Below are 14654 nucleotides of genomic sequence, written 5' to 3' on the forward strand. Positions count from 1 at the left end.
CCCCTGCTTGGGAAACATCCACCAGGACAGCTGAGCGTTTTGTTCTCAGCCTGGAAATGGTCAGATGATAATTTCTGGTAACATGGATGTAATTACATCTCCTCAAACAACCTAGTTACAGAAATAGCTCAATTTTCTTTTCCTGAAAAAGTAAAACAAAAACAAAACACCCTTTATCATGTTAGTTTTTCTTTCTGTTTATTCAGTACTCATTGAGAAACATGGGAAACCCCAGAAAATATAAAGAAGGACGTTGGAAAACATCCCCCAGAACTCAGAGGGCGCCAGCCAATGTTTCAACGCATTTCGAAGTCACTTTTCTTTGATGCCTGTGTGGGAGTGGGTGTGATAGGAATCTCCATACACAAACTCAGATATATTTAAAACATACAGGACTCTATTTTCCTGTAGCTCAATTTGCATTTTGAGCTACATTTCAGAGAGAATTTCCCTGAGATTGGGGGTTGGTCTCAGGGCCCCGGCTCTCTTCCCAGAGTTGCATTTAGCGAGGGGGAGGGAGAGGTTTGGGGGGCACAGTGTCATGGGACCCTTGGTCCCCATTTCTCTTTGGGGGCCTCCTCTGACTTGGCCTTTGTCCTGTGGAGCCCCTGCTGTTGGTTCACCCTGATGGCTGCTGTCCCTCCTCCCTGACCTCAGGTCTCCTCAGGTCTCTCTCTTAGCTAACCCCAGCCTTTCCTTTCTTTGATCATGGGAAAAACATCCCCTTAATACCCCATAGTTACAACACCCCATCCATGACAGTTCCTGACAGACTTCTGTACAGAGCAAGATTTGGAAACCGCGGGACTCACTGGAAGCTCTAGCTGCGGCCTGCGGCAGACCTGCCGGGAACGCTGACGCACTGCTCACCTCATGCAAATCAGCGGGAATCCCTAAACCTTAACGCCCTCATGCCTGAGATGCGGAGAACAGTTTGCTGGGCAGGTGTGGTGGCTCACGTCTGTGATCCCAGCACTTTGGGAGGCGGAGGCAGAAGGATTGCGTGAGGCCAGGAGTTTGAGACCAGCCTGGGCAAAAAAGCAAGACCCTGTTTCTAGAAAAAAACTAAAAAAAATCTAGCCAGGCATGGTGGCACTCTGACTATAGTCCCAGCTACTCGGGAGGCTGAGGCAGGAGGATGGCTTGAGCCCAGAAGTCAGAGGTTGCAGGGAGCTATGGTGACACCTCTGCACTCTAGCCTGGGTGACAGAGTGAGACCCTGTCTCAACAAACAAACAAACAAAAACAAACAAACCACAACAGTTCCCTAACAGGGTAGTTATAAAGACTACGTGATGCAATACTAAGTATTAGCTCCACCAGGACAGGATTTTTGTTTGCCTGTTTTGGATGGTGCTGCGTCCTTAGAGTACTTAATAAATATTGGCTGACTATAAAGCACTGAAAATAACAAAACTCCAATAAGAATTTGGTCCCATCCTTCCTTAAATGATGACTTATGTCCTTTTAGCCTCCAAGTCTTCTCAGAATTGAATACATATTTTTAAGTTACACAGAATCCCAGAGAAATGGTGGCTAAAACACGACGGAAGCTTATTTCTCTCTCACGCAATTCCAGTTGGAGGCAGTGGGTTGATGTGGCGGCTCCACTGTGCCAGGAACCAGGCTCCTTCTGTCTTGTCACTGTGCCATCCCTAGGTGTTTGTTTGCCTGGCCTGAGACAGCTCACAGGGGAAGGGCAGGCCACACCCTTTCCTTTGAAAGGAAGGTCCCAAATGCTGCTGATGTCATTCCCGCTTGTGTTCCATTGGCCGGAACTTGGTCACATGGTCATGCCTAGCTGCAAGGGAGGCTGTGCCATGCAGTCCAGACTCTGCATTGAGTAGTCACATCCCAGCTAAAATTTGGGGTTCTATTACCATGAGAGAGCAGAAGGGAATGGACGCTGGAGATGACTAATCGACTTGTCCCAGCATGTCACCTGAGTGTTCTCAAGTTTTCCAGCCTCGGGAGAGCCATTGTTTTCTTTCCTTTTATTTTTCTTCAGGAGACAAAGTCTCGCTCTGTCACCCAGGCGGGGGTGCAGTGGTGCGATCACAACTCACTGCAGACTCCAACTTCCGGCCTTGAGCGATCCTCCCAAGTAGCTGGGATTACAGGCATGTGCCACATGCCCAGCTTCATCATTTTCTTTAAAATGGAACTGACTCAGCCTGAACCTCCAACCAAATGTGGAGGCAGATACTTCTCTACCCTCTGCAAGTACTGCGGAGGGTGCTTGTGGGGCAATGACATGTCCTAGGTGCCACTTGTCACGTGGAGCTCCAGACTGATGCTGCCAGTCCACATGCACCCAACCCCGGCCATCCTCCAGCCTCTTCTCTGGGCTCTTACAGTCTTCCTTGGTCTTCTTCACCCCAGGCGCTGGTACTGGCCCTTCCTTCACTTTTGCAAGCAGTATTGATACAAGGATGGCTCATGTCATAGTGAACTTCAGGGCCCAATGAGCCCACAGGGACCTATAACATAGAAAAGCAAAGCCAAGCTAGTACCAGGTAGCACCCTGCCAGGTCCACGCTCCTCCTCTTTAAAGGGGTCCCCGGTAGCCACCTCCCTGGTAGCCGCTGGGCTGCAGGACCACTGGAGCCTGTTTGCCTCCCACATCAGCAATCCCTTGAGAATATTTTCCCACAGAATCCAGGGTACCCCTACTATATTTCTGAGCCCATGAAGGGCACAGAAAAGGAAATTAGGAGCATACTGGGGTCTGAAGAGATGCCCCTGTCCATGAGGAAGGAGCTGTGAAAAGCACTTGGTAACCTCTGACGTCCATGTGCAGGAGGGGTCAAAATAAGTTCTATTTTAGAATCCACTGTACTTTCTTATTCTGGAGGGTCAGCTGCCTCTGCCTGGGACAAGGCCCTCGACGTGTTCTGGGAGGAACTGGATTGGAGCCACCATACGCAGGAGCAGATAATCTCAGCCCAGGGAGCTAGAAGCAGCAGGGAAATCCAAAAGACGACACCTCGTAGGGAGAGATTTGCTCTCCACCTTGGGTTTTATATCCCAGGGGCTCCTGGGATCACTGAATGCAGGTGCTGCGGGACAGCCTGTTTTAGGGAGGACAAGGACAAAGCCCAAGTTGTTCTGCACAGTCCCTCCTTATCTCAGGGTGCTGCATTCTCAGCACATTCCACAGTCATCCTGAGAACTAACAGTGGGAGGAAGGAGAGCTGGGCGGGCCAAGGCCATCTGGGCCTTGTCCTCCTGCATTCTGCATCCCCCAGGCCCTTCTGATCCTGCTAAACCCTCTGCATGCTTCCCCCCACCTTCCCCTCTTCTCCTGGCCCCCCAGCGGGCTGTCAGACAGCCATTCGCTCATTCAGTCCCACTGACTCCACTCTGGGGGGGCCGGGGCGAGTGCCGCACTTTCCACAGGCAGAACATCGACCAGATTATTAATCCTCTGGCACTGCCAGGACTGACTGCTTCTTTGTTCAGTTCCTGTCTCTGATTACATTGAATAAATCTCAGTCCTTTCTTTCATCTTAAATTTTCTTACCAAGCTCTGGTCCATGTCAGCCAGCAGGAGGAGAGGTTAGGTAGGAGGATCAAACTTCCAAAATCCGATCATGTGATTTGCCCACATACCCCCAGCTGTTAAATGGCAGAACTGCGGGAGCTCAGGGAAAACCAATCCAATGCCAAACCCAAAATTCTCACCACCGTTCTATGCTCTTTCTTTTTTAAAAAAGGAAGAAATATCCATCCTTAAACATGAGAGAGAAAATAACAATCTTACAGGTTTCGGAGGTGTAAGGGAAAATGCATTTGTATAGGCAACAGGTTTCTTAGGCCAAACTAAGATGACGGCCACAGTGTTTCTTCTGGTCCGGCCCCCCGACTAGCCAGCCTTCGGGGGAGGCATGAGTCACCACACTCATGTAACCAAGGTGTTATCCCTTGTGTGAACCCATGCGATCACGCTTTCCCATGGCATGTTGCCACTACTGTTCAGAGCCACGTATAAGCGCTCACCACTGCTGTATCCCCCCAACAACACAGAGCACGTCTCACCTGCCCGCTGCCACTCATCTTTTCTTCCAATTTCTGAAGCCTGCGCCCCAGCACGCGCTAGCCATGGACCCCTCCTCACAGGAGGCAACGCTTTTTTGAGGCATTGGTTGTCTGTGGATCTGTGCAGGGAAGGTTGTTTTCTTTATGCGGTTGGAGTCTCAGCTGATGGGAGCTGTGTCTCCATCAGTCACCACCTCCCCTTTGACCAGAGGTGGGCATGTTCCTCTGACTCAAAATGGACCCCGGTGGGCAGCCCAAGGTGAGCTGGAAGGTTCACCCTGGCTTTGGCAAGGTCAGGGCCAAGGTCTCAGGAGGCTATTATTCCAAAGGGTCAGGAATCCGGTGGAATGAGGAAGTGGAGAGAGCAGCGGGGCTGGGACCCGCCTGCGGGACCTGAGTTCAGCAGTGGGACCTGCAGTGCCCGCCCTCCAAGGTGGAGAGATGAAAGGTGCATATCAGGTGTGCTCAGCCCAGGACCTGGGACAAGCAGGAGCTTGAGCCAAGGGACAGTTACTCTTACTGTCCCCAGACTGGAGTCGCCTTGACACGTGTGGAATCAATCAGAAGCTTGGCTTTTGCGAGCTCGGTCATTGAGGTGCTGCTTGCTGTTTTGCACGTTATGGCCTCTGTGGGGCCAGCTGGGGTTCTAAATGCAGACCGGGTGCAGGTGGGCGAAGGCAAATCTCTTAGGAGAAGGGTTGGGTCCACACTGGGCCTGGGTGTAAACAGAGAAGAGTGTACTTCCGGGGCTCGACCAGGGGGAGCAGCAGGAACCCAGGCAAGAGTGTGCCCCACCTCCACAGGGAAAGTGAGGCTGAGAGGGACAATGTTTCCTCCCAGGGAGGCAGGGGTCATGGGAAGGGTATCACCCAGCCAGGCTTTTTGGCATCATGGCTTGGCCACATCTACTTGCTGGGTGACCTTAGGCCGGTTACTTCACCTCTCTGAACCTCTTTGGTCAATCATAGCTCCTTAAAGAATGCTCAGGAGGAAGAAGTGAGATGCTGACAGCGGTGGTATCAGAGAACCCTGAGAAGGTCCAGCCTTCTCTGCTACGGCCAGTGGACTCCAGTATCAGTCAGGAAAGGACGAAGTCGACAGCCTGGTGTTGCCCGACACCCCTGCTGCTCTCAGGCCGGTTCCATGCTGACCTGGTTTTGTGGTTGTCGGGGGAGACGCTGGCTGCAGAGTTGAGGCAGGATTTGAAAACTCCCTTCAGCACAACCCTGTCCTTGGCCGTGTCCCTGCGTGGGAACACAGAAGTATTTGGCAAGAGCAGGGAGAATCCCTGGTTCTGTTTTCCATGCTGTTCAGACATCCCTTCCTCTCTGTGTTGTCCATTTTCCTTCAGGGAGGGGTGGCTGCAGCAGCTATCCGTCATCGGCTTCTGTTGCAGAACTGCTCCCAGCTTGCACACCGCGCCTGGGAATCCCTGGCAAACAAGGGCTGGTGGGGTCGGACTGGCCTGGCCCCCGCCTCTTACTAACTGGACGACCTCACACGCTTTCACCTCTCTGAGCCTCCGCTCCTTCATGTGCAAACTGAGACAGAAATACCCTCCTCACCCTGCCATTCATTTGTGCAGTCAGTCAGTCCACCCGTGTTTTTTTAAATTAGCAATCTACTATGAGGGCACTCACTCTGCTGGATTCCGGGACCACAGTACTATGGTCATTTTACAGATGTGATCACAGATTTGTTGATGCTTCTTCGTTCAGGAGATGGAACATAATTACCCTCCCCTGTGTTGGACTGGACTTAGCCACGTGCTTCTTTTCTTCTTTTTTTGGTGACACATGGTAGCTCAAGGTTTTCTACATCCACAGTTGCCCTCACGAGGCAGCTAATCGAATGCCAGCGGGGCCAGGCCATGGGTCAGACTTCCAAGCAGTGCAGGTTACTGCAGCTCCCAACCCATGCTTTTGAAACACGCACCTAGAAAACATCCAAATACTCCTGCACAGTCTTATTACCTGTTAACCTTTTTTTTTTTAGTGCCTCTACCTGAAACGGATACATATTAACTTGTCACATTGACCAACCAGGTTTGTATTGTCCGATTGAAAAAGAGGAAACGTGAGACCCCCACCTCTACAAATAAATAAATAAACAAACAAACAAACAAATAAAATCAGAAGAAGAATAAAAATTAACCAGGTGTGGTGGCGCACACCTGTAGTCCCAGCTACTTGGGAGGCTGAGGCAGGACGATTGTTTGAGCCCAGGAGTTCAAGCCTGCAGTGGGCTATGATCACGCTACTGTACTCCACCCTGGGTGACAAAGAGAGACTCTATCTCAAAAGAAAAGAGAAAGAAAGAAAAAGAAAAGAAAAGAAAGGAAGAAAGGAAACAGTTTTTAGAATGGGTCCTTTTACAGTCACCTGGAACCTAACACCAACAGTCATAATCACTATCATTGCAACAGAAGCGCTGGCTTGAAAAAGCAGCAAAGATGTTTTCTGTCTCTCTAAAACATCCCCCACTCCTTCTGGAGAACTAGGACCCGCATCCCTGCCTCAGGCCAGCAGTCGGGGTGACTTGCTTCTAACTGATAGAATACAGCAGGAGGGATGGAGTGTCATCTCCAAGACTGGGTTATAAAAGACCGTGCTTCTGCCTTGGTTCTCTCTCTCTCTCTGTCTCTCTGTGTGTGTGTGTCTCTCTCTCTGTCTCTTTCTCTTTTCTCTCTCATTTGCACTTTCTCTCTTTTGTCTGCCCTTCTCTTCCCCCCGTCCCCCCTCAGCTTCTTCCTGAACCTACGCAGGCCTTCTTGGCCCTGGGTATTACACAGCCGTCTCTCAGTCGCTCTCTTTATCTTTATCTCAGAAGTCACGTCTAAGCGGCGTCTAAGTGGCCCCACATGGCCAGGAACTAAGCCTCCTGCCAACAGCCCTGGGTGTGAGCTTAGATAAGGGTGTCCCAGCCCAGTCGGGCCTCAGGGCCACAGCCTCGGCCAATGACTTGGTTGCGAGCGCAGAGAGACCCCGAGCCAGAGCCACCCAGCTCAGCCCTCCCAGGTTCCCGACCCCCAGAAACTGAGTGGGATAGTAGATGTTTGCCGTTTCAGGCTGTGGGTTTTGGGGGGTGATTTCATTATGCAGCGGCAGATGATTAACACAATCCACATCTCCCGTGGCTCTGAGGCTCAGGGAAAGACAATAAGGAGGGAAATCTGAGGATTATGTAAGCAAACCAGTCAATCTCATCAATCTCGTAATACAGTGTGTGCCACGTAGTCGAGGCCTTACTTGTGGGGCTCCCCTGCCTTCCCCGTCCTTCCCTTGCTCCCAGGGGCCCAGCGCCGCCGATGACAGTGGTCAGCTGCTCTGTTCTCTATGCTCACAAACATGTCCGTGTCCAGTCCTCACGAACACCCCCCGGGGTGGGTTCGATCACTCTCTAAACGTGGAGAAACTGAGGTACAGAGAGGTGAAGCAGGCTCCCAGCCACACTGCCAGGCAGTGCTGAGCCGACCCAGGGGTTCTGAGCCAGGCAAGCTGGCAGCAGCCTCCCCCCTCCCACCCTCCCTGGAAACGTGGCTCCACTCCCCGCTGACCTGTGCCCAGACCGGCCGTGGAGTCACAGTGACCTCAGGGATAAGCAGCCACCCACTGAGGTGGCCCAGCTTCCTGTGTTCAGCCTCGGGGCCGTGCCCGTGCTCTGGGCCAGGGCTGGCACCACCCTGGGGTTTGTGTCAGAGAACACGGGCTTGCGCCTGGCGGTGCCGATTGTTAACTCCCCACAAGGGCGTGGACAGGCTTCTGATTTCAGGGACCGATGGGCACAGCTGCCGCGTCTAACCTGCGGCTCTTTCCCTGGCTCAGAGGCCTCCGGGCACCAGGACTCAGACCCAGGGGCCTCCTTGGCATCTCTCCGCACACTAAGCAAGCCCTGAATAGGAGCCTCCGGCTCTTCCTTTCGCTCCCCCATCTCCCGTGCCCCACACGGTACTGATGCCCCTTCTCCGGGCGCAGCCTCCCCCTCCCCCTCTGCGGAGCCTGTTACCATGGGAACTCGTAGCATGGGATGAGAAAGAATTCTTGACACACAGATCAGGATAGGTTTTAAAGAAAAAAAGTTTATTTTACTTTCCAAGGGAGGAATGGGCATGGCACGAAAGAAAGGAAGAAGTGCCGGTGGCGAGGATAAGGGCTCTGGGGGTTTTATTGGGATACAGGGAAAAGAAAACAGACAGCTACTGCTGCAGAATGAAAACAGGAGGCAGCTGTGTTTCTTTCTTTCTTTCTCTGCCAGGCTGGCCTTACCAGTCTTCTTGGAATGCAGTTCTGGCGATATGAAGGTCACACTCCAGCTGTCTGCTGGCAATTTTCTTTCTTTTTTTTTTTTTTTGAGACAGAGTCTCACTCTGTTGCCCGGGCTAGAGTGAGTGCCGTGGCATCAGCCTAGCTCACAGCAACCTCAAACTCCTGGGCTCAAGTGATCCTCCTGCCTCAGCCTCCTGAGTAGCTGGGACTACAGGCATGAGCCACCATGCCCGGGTAATTTTTAAATATATATTTTTAGCTGTCCATATAATTTCTTTCTATTTTAGTAGAAACGGGGTCTCGCTCTTGCTCAGGCTGGTCTCAAACTCCTGAGCTCAAACGATCCGCCCACCTCGGCCTCCCAGAGTGCTGAGATTACAGGTGTCAAGCCACCGCGCCCGGCCTGTGGCAATTTTCAAGTGCTGTTAAAACAAACTTTTAAAGACAAGTTAAGCTACAGGGGGTTAGGCAAAGGGGCAATTATGCGCTGTGAATTTTATCTTTCTTTAATTTCTTTTTGTCTGTTAGTTTATCAGCCACACCATCCTTTCAGAGCCCACTGCCCGCTCACCATCCATGCTGCCCACTCCTGTCCCTCTGCTCCCCACGGCAATGACCTCTGAGCTGGCCCACACGTCTGTGCCTACCCCACCAGGCCGTTTCCTGTGTGGTCACCAGACCGTCTGTAAGAGTGGGTCTTACAGGTCACTGGCCTGTCTGAAGCCCCCTACTGGCCTCCTGGCAACCTGAGGCCCAAACCTGCATTCCCTGGGCCAGAAGCCCACCCTCTGCCCCACCGTGGTCCGGCCCACCCTCCTCTGCAGCAGGGACGCCTGGAGAAGCCGTGCACCCTAGAGCCGCTCTCCCTGCAGAGCCCAGGCGTCCCCAGCTTGGGTCAGGGCAGGGAGGGAGACGGGCTGGGGGGAAACTGCAGCAGGAAAGCCTCTTTGCTGCCACCAGACTGGCTACTCTCGGCACAGGATTCAACCCCTGGGCAAAGCTGTTGGGGCCAGTGAACAAGGGGACCTCGGAGAATGTCGTGTCTGGGGCTTCAGTTTGCTGCAACCGTGGGTGAGGTGGTTCTTTGTTCCGTAACAAGAAGCCTCCCAGGGTCCTTCCTCATGGCGCTGACCCTCTTCTGACCCCAGCTCCGCTCCCACTGCCACCGAGTGACCAGCCTTGCTGCTGTCCTGTGACTTGTCCTCATCTGTGCAGGTGACATCAGGACGGCGGCTTCTCGCTCATTCCTGTTGCCTACAGAAGGGATTGGCAGACTTAGCTAACAAAAGTACCTTGAAATTCACGGGACAGACGTACTTGTGTTAAAACGTTATTCACTGTCTGAAGTTCACACTTCACTGGGCGTATATGGTCAGTGCAATCCCGTCTGTGGGGTGTGCTCATTGCTTGTGTGTGGTAGGGGTCCCGAGCCCAAGGAATCGGAGTCATAGGCAGTGGCCCGAGGACTTGAAGAGTACAAAGTATCAGCGTGGGCATGAGCAGGGGACTCCCCCAGGTCTGTGTTTGTTACTTGCCTGGTGCCCTGTGTGGGTTGGCTGGAACAAACACTCACGTAGCAGAGAGCTGCCGAGTTGTTCCATGCAGAGGACGAGGGCCAGCTTCAGGCGCTGAGGCTGGGTGGGTGGCACGGCAGGGAGCAGAGGGGCTGGGGTGTCCAGGCTGGCATGGACAGGGAATCAGATAGCCCTTCCCTTCCTGTACTATAAGCATCAAAGAATCAAAAATCTGCATGTGCATTTGAATCCCAAGGGCAGCTTGGAGCATCCCCAGACATTCTGATTCCTGGGGTCAGGGCCAGGAATATGTATTTTTAACAAGCTGCCCAAGTATTCATGTCAGTCCAAGTTTGCAAAATGCTGCTGCAGGAAGGTCAGAGGTCCCAGCCTCTTCCCTGGCCTGGTTTCCTCTGCGCCTCATCACGATCGTGCCCACCGGGCGTCAGGAGAGGTGGGCACGAATGTCTGCTCACAGTCACAAGGCTTAGGACACTGGTGGCAGAGACTTCATCTCATGTCTGGCACTCCTTCACCCCCACCGCCTGACCTTACCAGCCTGAACCCCTCACGTGTGTGAAAGATCCAGACGAGGAACATTTGCCTTGATCATCCCGACCACATCCACGCGGTTCAGAGCAGCCTCTCTGGGAGAGGCTTCTACTCTGGACACACCACTGTGAGGGGCCTGGGTCTCGGGCCCTTCTGTGTCCAGTGGGGACAATGACAGGGACCGCCTCAGTGGGACGTCAAGAAGGCTAAATGAGCTCCCGTAAGGAGAGTGACAGATGCATGCTCAGCTCTCGGCACAACCAGAGGCTGCAGTCATGTTAGTGACTGAGCAGCCGCAGGGCTCCAGAAGTCTGCGTGTGCGTGTTTGTGCACACGCACGGGCGTGTGTGAGCAGCAATGCAGGCACGTGCAGGCGCATTTTGTTATCTGCCCTCTACATGTCTTCATAGAAAATCGCCATCGCAGAGGCGTGATGGACTCTCATGACCAGGAGTCAAAGGACCCAGCCCTTGTGTCTGTGGCCATAGCCACCTTGGTGTCCCTCACTCCCACCTATGTGGTCTTGGAGAAGGGTGGCAGATGGCCAGTGCTGTGGGAAGCTGGAGAGGGCAGTGATGCCACCTGCTTACTGTCCTCAGGTCCGTGCTGTAGGTGACTCCTGGTTCACCTCTTCATGAACTGAGCCCACATGTGCAAAGGGCTCAGAGCAGTGCCTGGCACGGAGGATGTGGCCTCCAAGTGCCACCTGTTCTTATTACTATCACCCTGCTCCAGCAGCCCACATGGTGTCATGGTGACCAATGAAGGGGTGAGCCTCCCTCCCCACCCTCTCCTTCCCTTGCCAGCTCCAGCCACACGTGCCCTCTTTCAATTTTGTCAATAGCATGCACCCTTTCCCACCTCTGGGACTTTGCTCAGGATGTCCACACTCAGCCTTTGCCCTGTCCACTCCTGCCTGTCCCTCAGGGCTCGACTTCAGTGCCACCACCTCAGAGAGACCCCCTTGGCACCCTGGCTGCAGAAGGTCCTTGTTCTTTTCCTTAACTGCTCCCTGCTTCTGCCTTTGTGACTCCCAACCTGTTCCCTCCATGGCTTTGTTTTTTTTGTTTTGTTTTGTTTTGTTTTGGAACATTTTATCTAAAAAAAACTTTTAATTTTAAACCATTTTGGATTTACAAAAGAGTTGTAAAGATAGGAGAGAGTTCCCACAAATGGTCTCCCAGCCTCCCCTAATGTAAATGTAAACATCTCACATAACCACGATACATTTACCCAAACCGAGAAACGGTGGTTGGCGCATCCAGACTCCCTCGGATTTCACCAGCGCCCCCACTAACGTCCTTCTCTGCTCCAGGGTCCCTTCCAGGATTCCACGTTGCATCCTACTGTGTCTCCTTAGTCTCCTCAGGGCTGTGACAATTCCTCAGGATTTCCTAGCCATTTATGACATGACATTTTTGAGGGGGACTGGTCGGGTACTTTGCCAACTGTTCCTCACCTTGACATCAGCTGCTGTTTTCTCAAGACTAGACTGAGGGTCTGGGTTGGGGGGAAGCTCCCTCCGCGGTGATGCACCCGGCTCATGGCACCGAGTCAGAGGGCGCAAGATGCCAACACACTCATCGCTGGTCCCTTGACCAAGGTGGTGCCTGCCAGGTCTCTGTTCTAGATGTGAGTCACATGACACAGCCCTTGTCATCAACTGGCATGCGATCTATTTCACTGTCCTATTTTACTCTTTATTCTTTTCTATTTTATTGTCTTGCCACACGGGAATGCCAGCTCTACACATGCAGGGATTTCTGTTTCCTTTGTTCATCTCTGGTACCTGGAACAGTGCCAGGCACACAGCAGGCACTCAGTAAATATCTGTGGACAAAAATATTGCCCTCATCACAGTTTATAATCCTACGTTTATTTATTTGTCTACCTGATTGCCAAGCCCAGGGCTGCTGGGCTCACTGTTGTCGTAACCTGTGCACCAGCTCCATGCCTGGTCCCAAAGAGGCACCCCGGGAACAGGCTTTGGACGAATGAGCGAAGTGAGCCCCACAGCCAAGGGGAGGCCAGGCACGGCTGTTCACTGGGGTGGGAAGTGCTTTTCCTGAAGACCAAGGTCCTTATTCTTCATCTGGGTCTCTGCAGGGAGAGGTGTAAAGAGGAGTCTGGGCCCTGACCTTGTATTATTCTTCTGCATTCTGGTTGCAGCTCAGAAGAGGAAGTTTTAGAGTCCACATGGTTAGCGAGAGAAATCAAAGTGGGCTTTTTAAGACCAGAATGAACGTGGCAAGATCTACAGGAACTCAAAGGGTGTGTGTGTGGCTATTCATAAGCTAAATTGTGTTTCCCCCAAATTTGTATGTTGAAGTCTTAACCCTGGGTATTTCAAAATGTGACTGTATTTGGAGATAGAGCCTCTAAAGAGGTGATTAAGTTAACATGAGCCCTACTCCTATAGGACTGGTGGAGACTAGGAGAGGAGAAGAGGAGGCCGGGACCCAGCACACACACGGAGGAAGACCACGTGAAGAGGCAGGGAGAAAGTGCCATCAACCAGCCCCGCTGACACCTTGATCTCGGCTGCAAGCTTCCAGGACTGTGCACAAATCAGTTTCTGTTGCTGAAGCCTCAGACCGTGGTGCCTTGTGACGGCAGCCCTAGCAAGCTCATACAGGGGCTAGGCGTGAGCATCCTGGGGGGACAGTCAGACCCGTATGTGCACGTGTCCTACAGACTCGTGACAGCCCCAGTGGGTGAGGTCAATCTGCAGGAGGTGCGGGTGGGCATTGGAGGAGGTGTGGATGGGTGTGGGAGCCCCAAAGGCCTGAGTGGGGGCATCTACTGCTGTGCAGATGTGGGAGTCCATGTGGTTAAGGGGTCCTGGGGACACTTGAGGTGTGGCATGGATGGTCTCATGTCCAGGGTCCCTGTCTGAACCACCAGCACAGTCACCTCCTTCCTCTTGTCCTTCACATGCCCGATCCTGGCCCAGACTGACGTCTCCGTGTCTCCCCCCACACCAGGGCTCACTCACGTCCCGTTCTCCAGCTGATCCCTCTGCCTGGGAGTCCCATGCCCCTTCCCAAATCTGCTGTCTGGCGAAGTCCTTCTTGTTCTTCAAAACCAGCTCAGTGCCACCTCTTCCACGAAAACACTTCTGACCCCTCAAAAGTTCCTTGTCTCTCTCTCTCTCTGAGCTCCTTTCCCATCCGGTGCAGCCCAGGCTCAGGGGCCGATGGAGTTAAACCGCCCACGATAACCCCGCATGGCGCTTTGACATGTGGCGTGCTGCAGAAGCTACACTGGAGCCCACCGAACCCGCACACAGTGGCTGCTGTGTGACTGTTTGCCCAGTGAACTTTAGACAGCGCTGGACCTTGATATGTGACACACAGATAGGGCCTCCCCCTGACCTTGGACCAGCTGGTAAACAGCGAGAGAAACATTTGCCAAGACAGACGAGGCATGATGCAAGGGAGCAGCACCCGGAGCAGGTGACCCCACGCGAAGGCCCCATCCCGAAGAGCTGCCCTGAGCCCGCAGCAGAAATGCGGATCAGCTGTCCAGGTCCCTTGCAGCCATCTGCCCCGCCACCAGCCTGCACATGTGCCCTCTGGGCTCCCAGAGCCTGGGCCCCTCACTGTCACCAGTTGTGACTCTGGGCAGGCACTTATGTTCTCCTCTGTAAAATGGGGACAGCACATAGATCTTGCTGGGTTGTCGAGGGATGAATGAGACAAAAATGCAAAGTGCCTGGCAGAGGCTGGCACATCGTGGGTGCTCAGTACTTGGGGATGGTCAGAGCTTGGGGTTCTGACCTTGTTACTTCTCACGGGCACTCATCGGTGCTACAGTCCCAACTCTGGGACCAGAGTGGCTCAGCCTCGTGGAAAGCATGCTGAGAACCTGCAGGGTGGGGCAGGAGCGCAGGGGTGGACTTGAGATCCACTTCTTAGGGGACACTTTGAGACAGTGAAGGACTCGCTCATGCACTCATCCATCAGTTCTTGACAGTGTCCGATCCCCTTTGTTTGACAGACAAGGAGACTCGCTACGCTCGGTAAAGGGAGGGAGGGAACCTGCTGGCTCTGGGGGAGCTGCTGGCTGAGACGCCCCTGAACCAAGTCTTCTGCTTCCTGCTCATCTCCCGCAGCAGAGCACAGGGCTGAGTGCCTGGCACTGGAGTCACAGTCCCTGGACCCCCACCCATCAAATCCTGGCTCCACCACTTATAAGTCCCATTTTACAGATGGGGAAGGCGAGGCTTCCCCATCTGTAAAATAGGGCTACTAGTGGTGCTTTGACTTACAGGAGTGTTGTGAGG

This window comes from Lemur catta, chromosome 1 (genome assembly GCF_020740605.2).
Source record: "Lemur catta isolate mLemCat1 chromosome 1, mLemCat1.pri, whole genome shotgun sequence".
In the NCBI taxonomy this organism is placed as follows: domain Eukaryota; kingdom Metazoa; phylum Chordata; class Mammalia; order Primates; family Lemuridae; genus Lemur; species Lemur catta.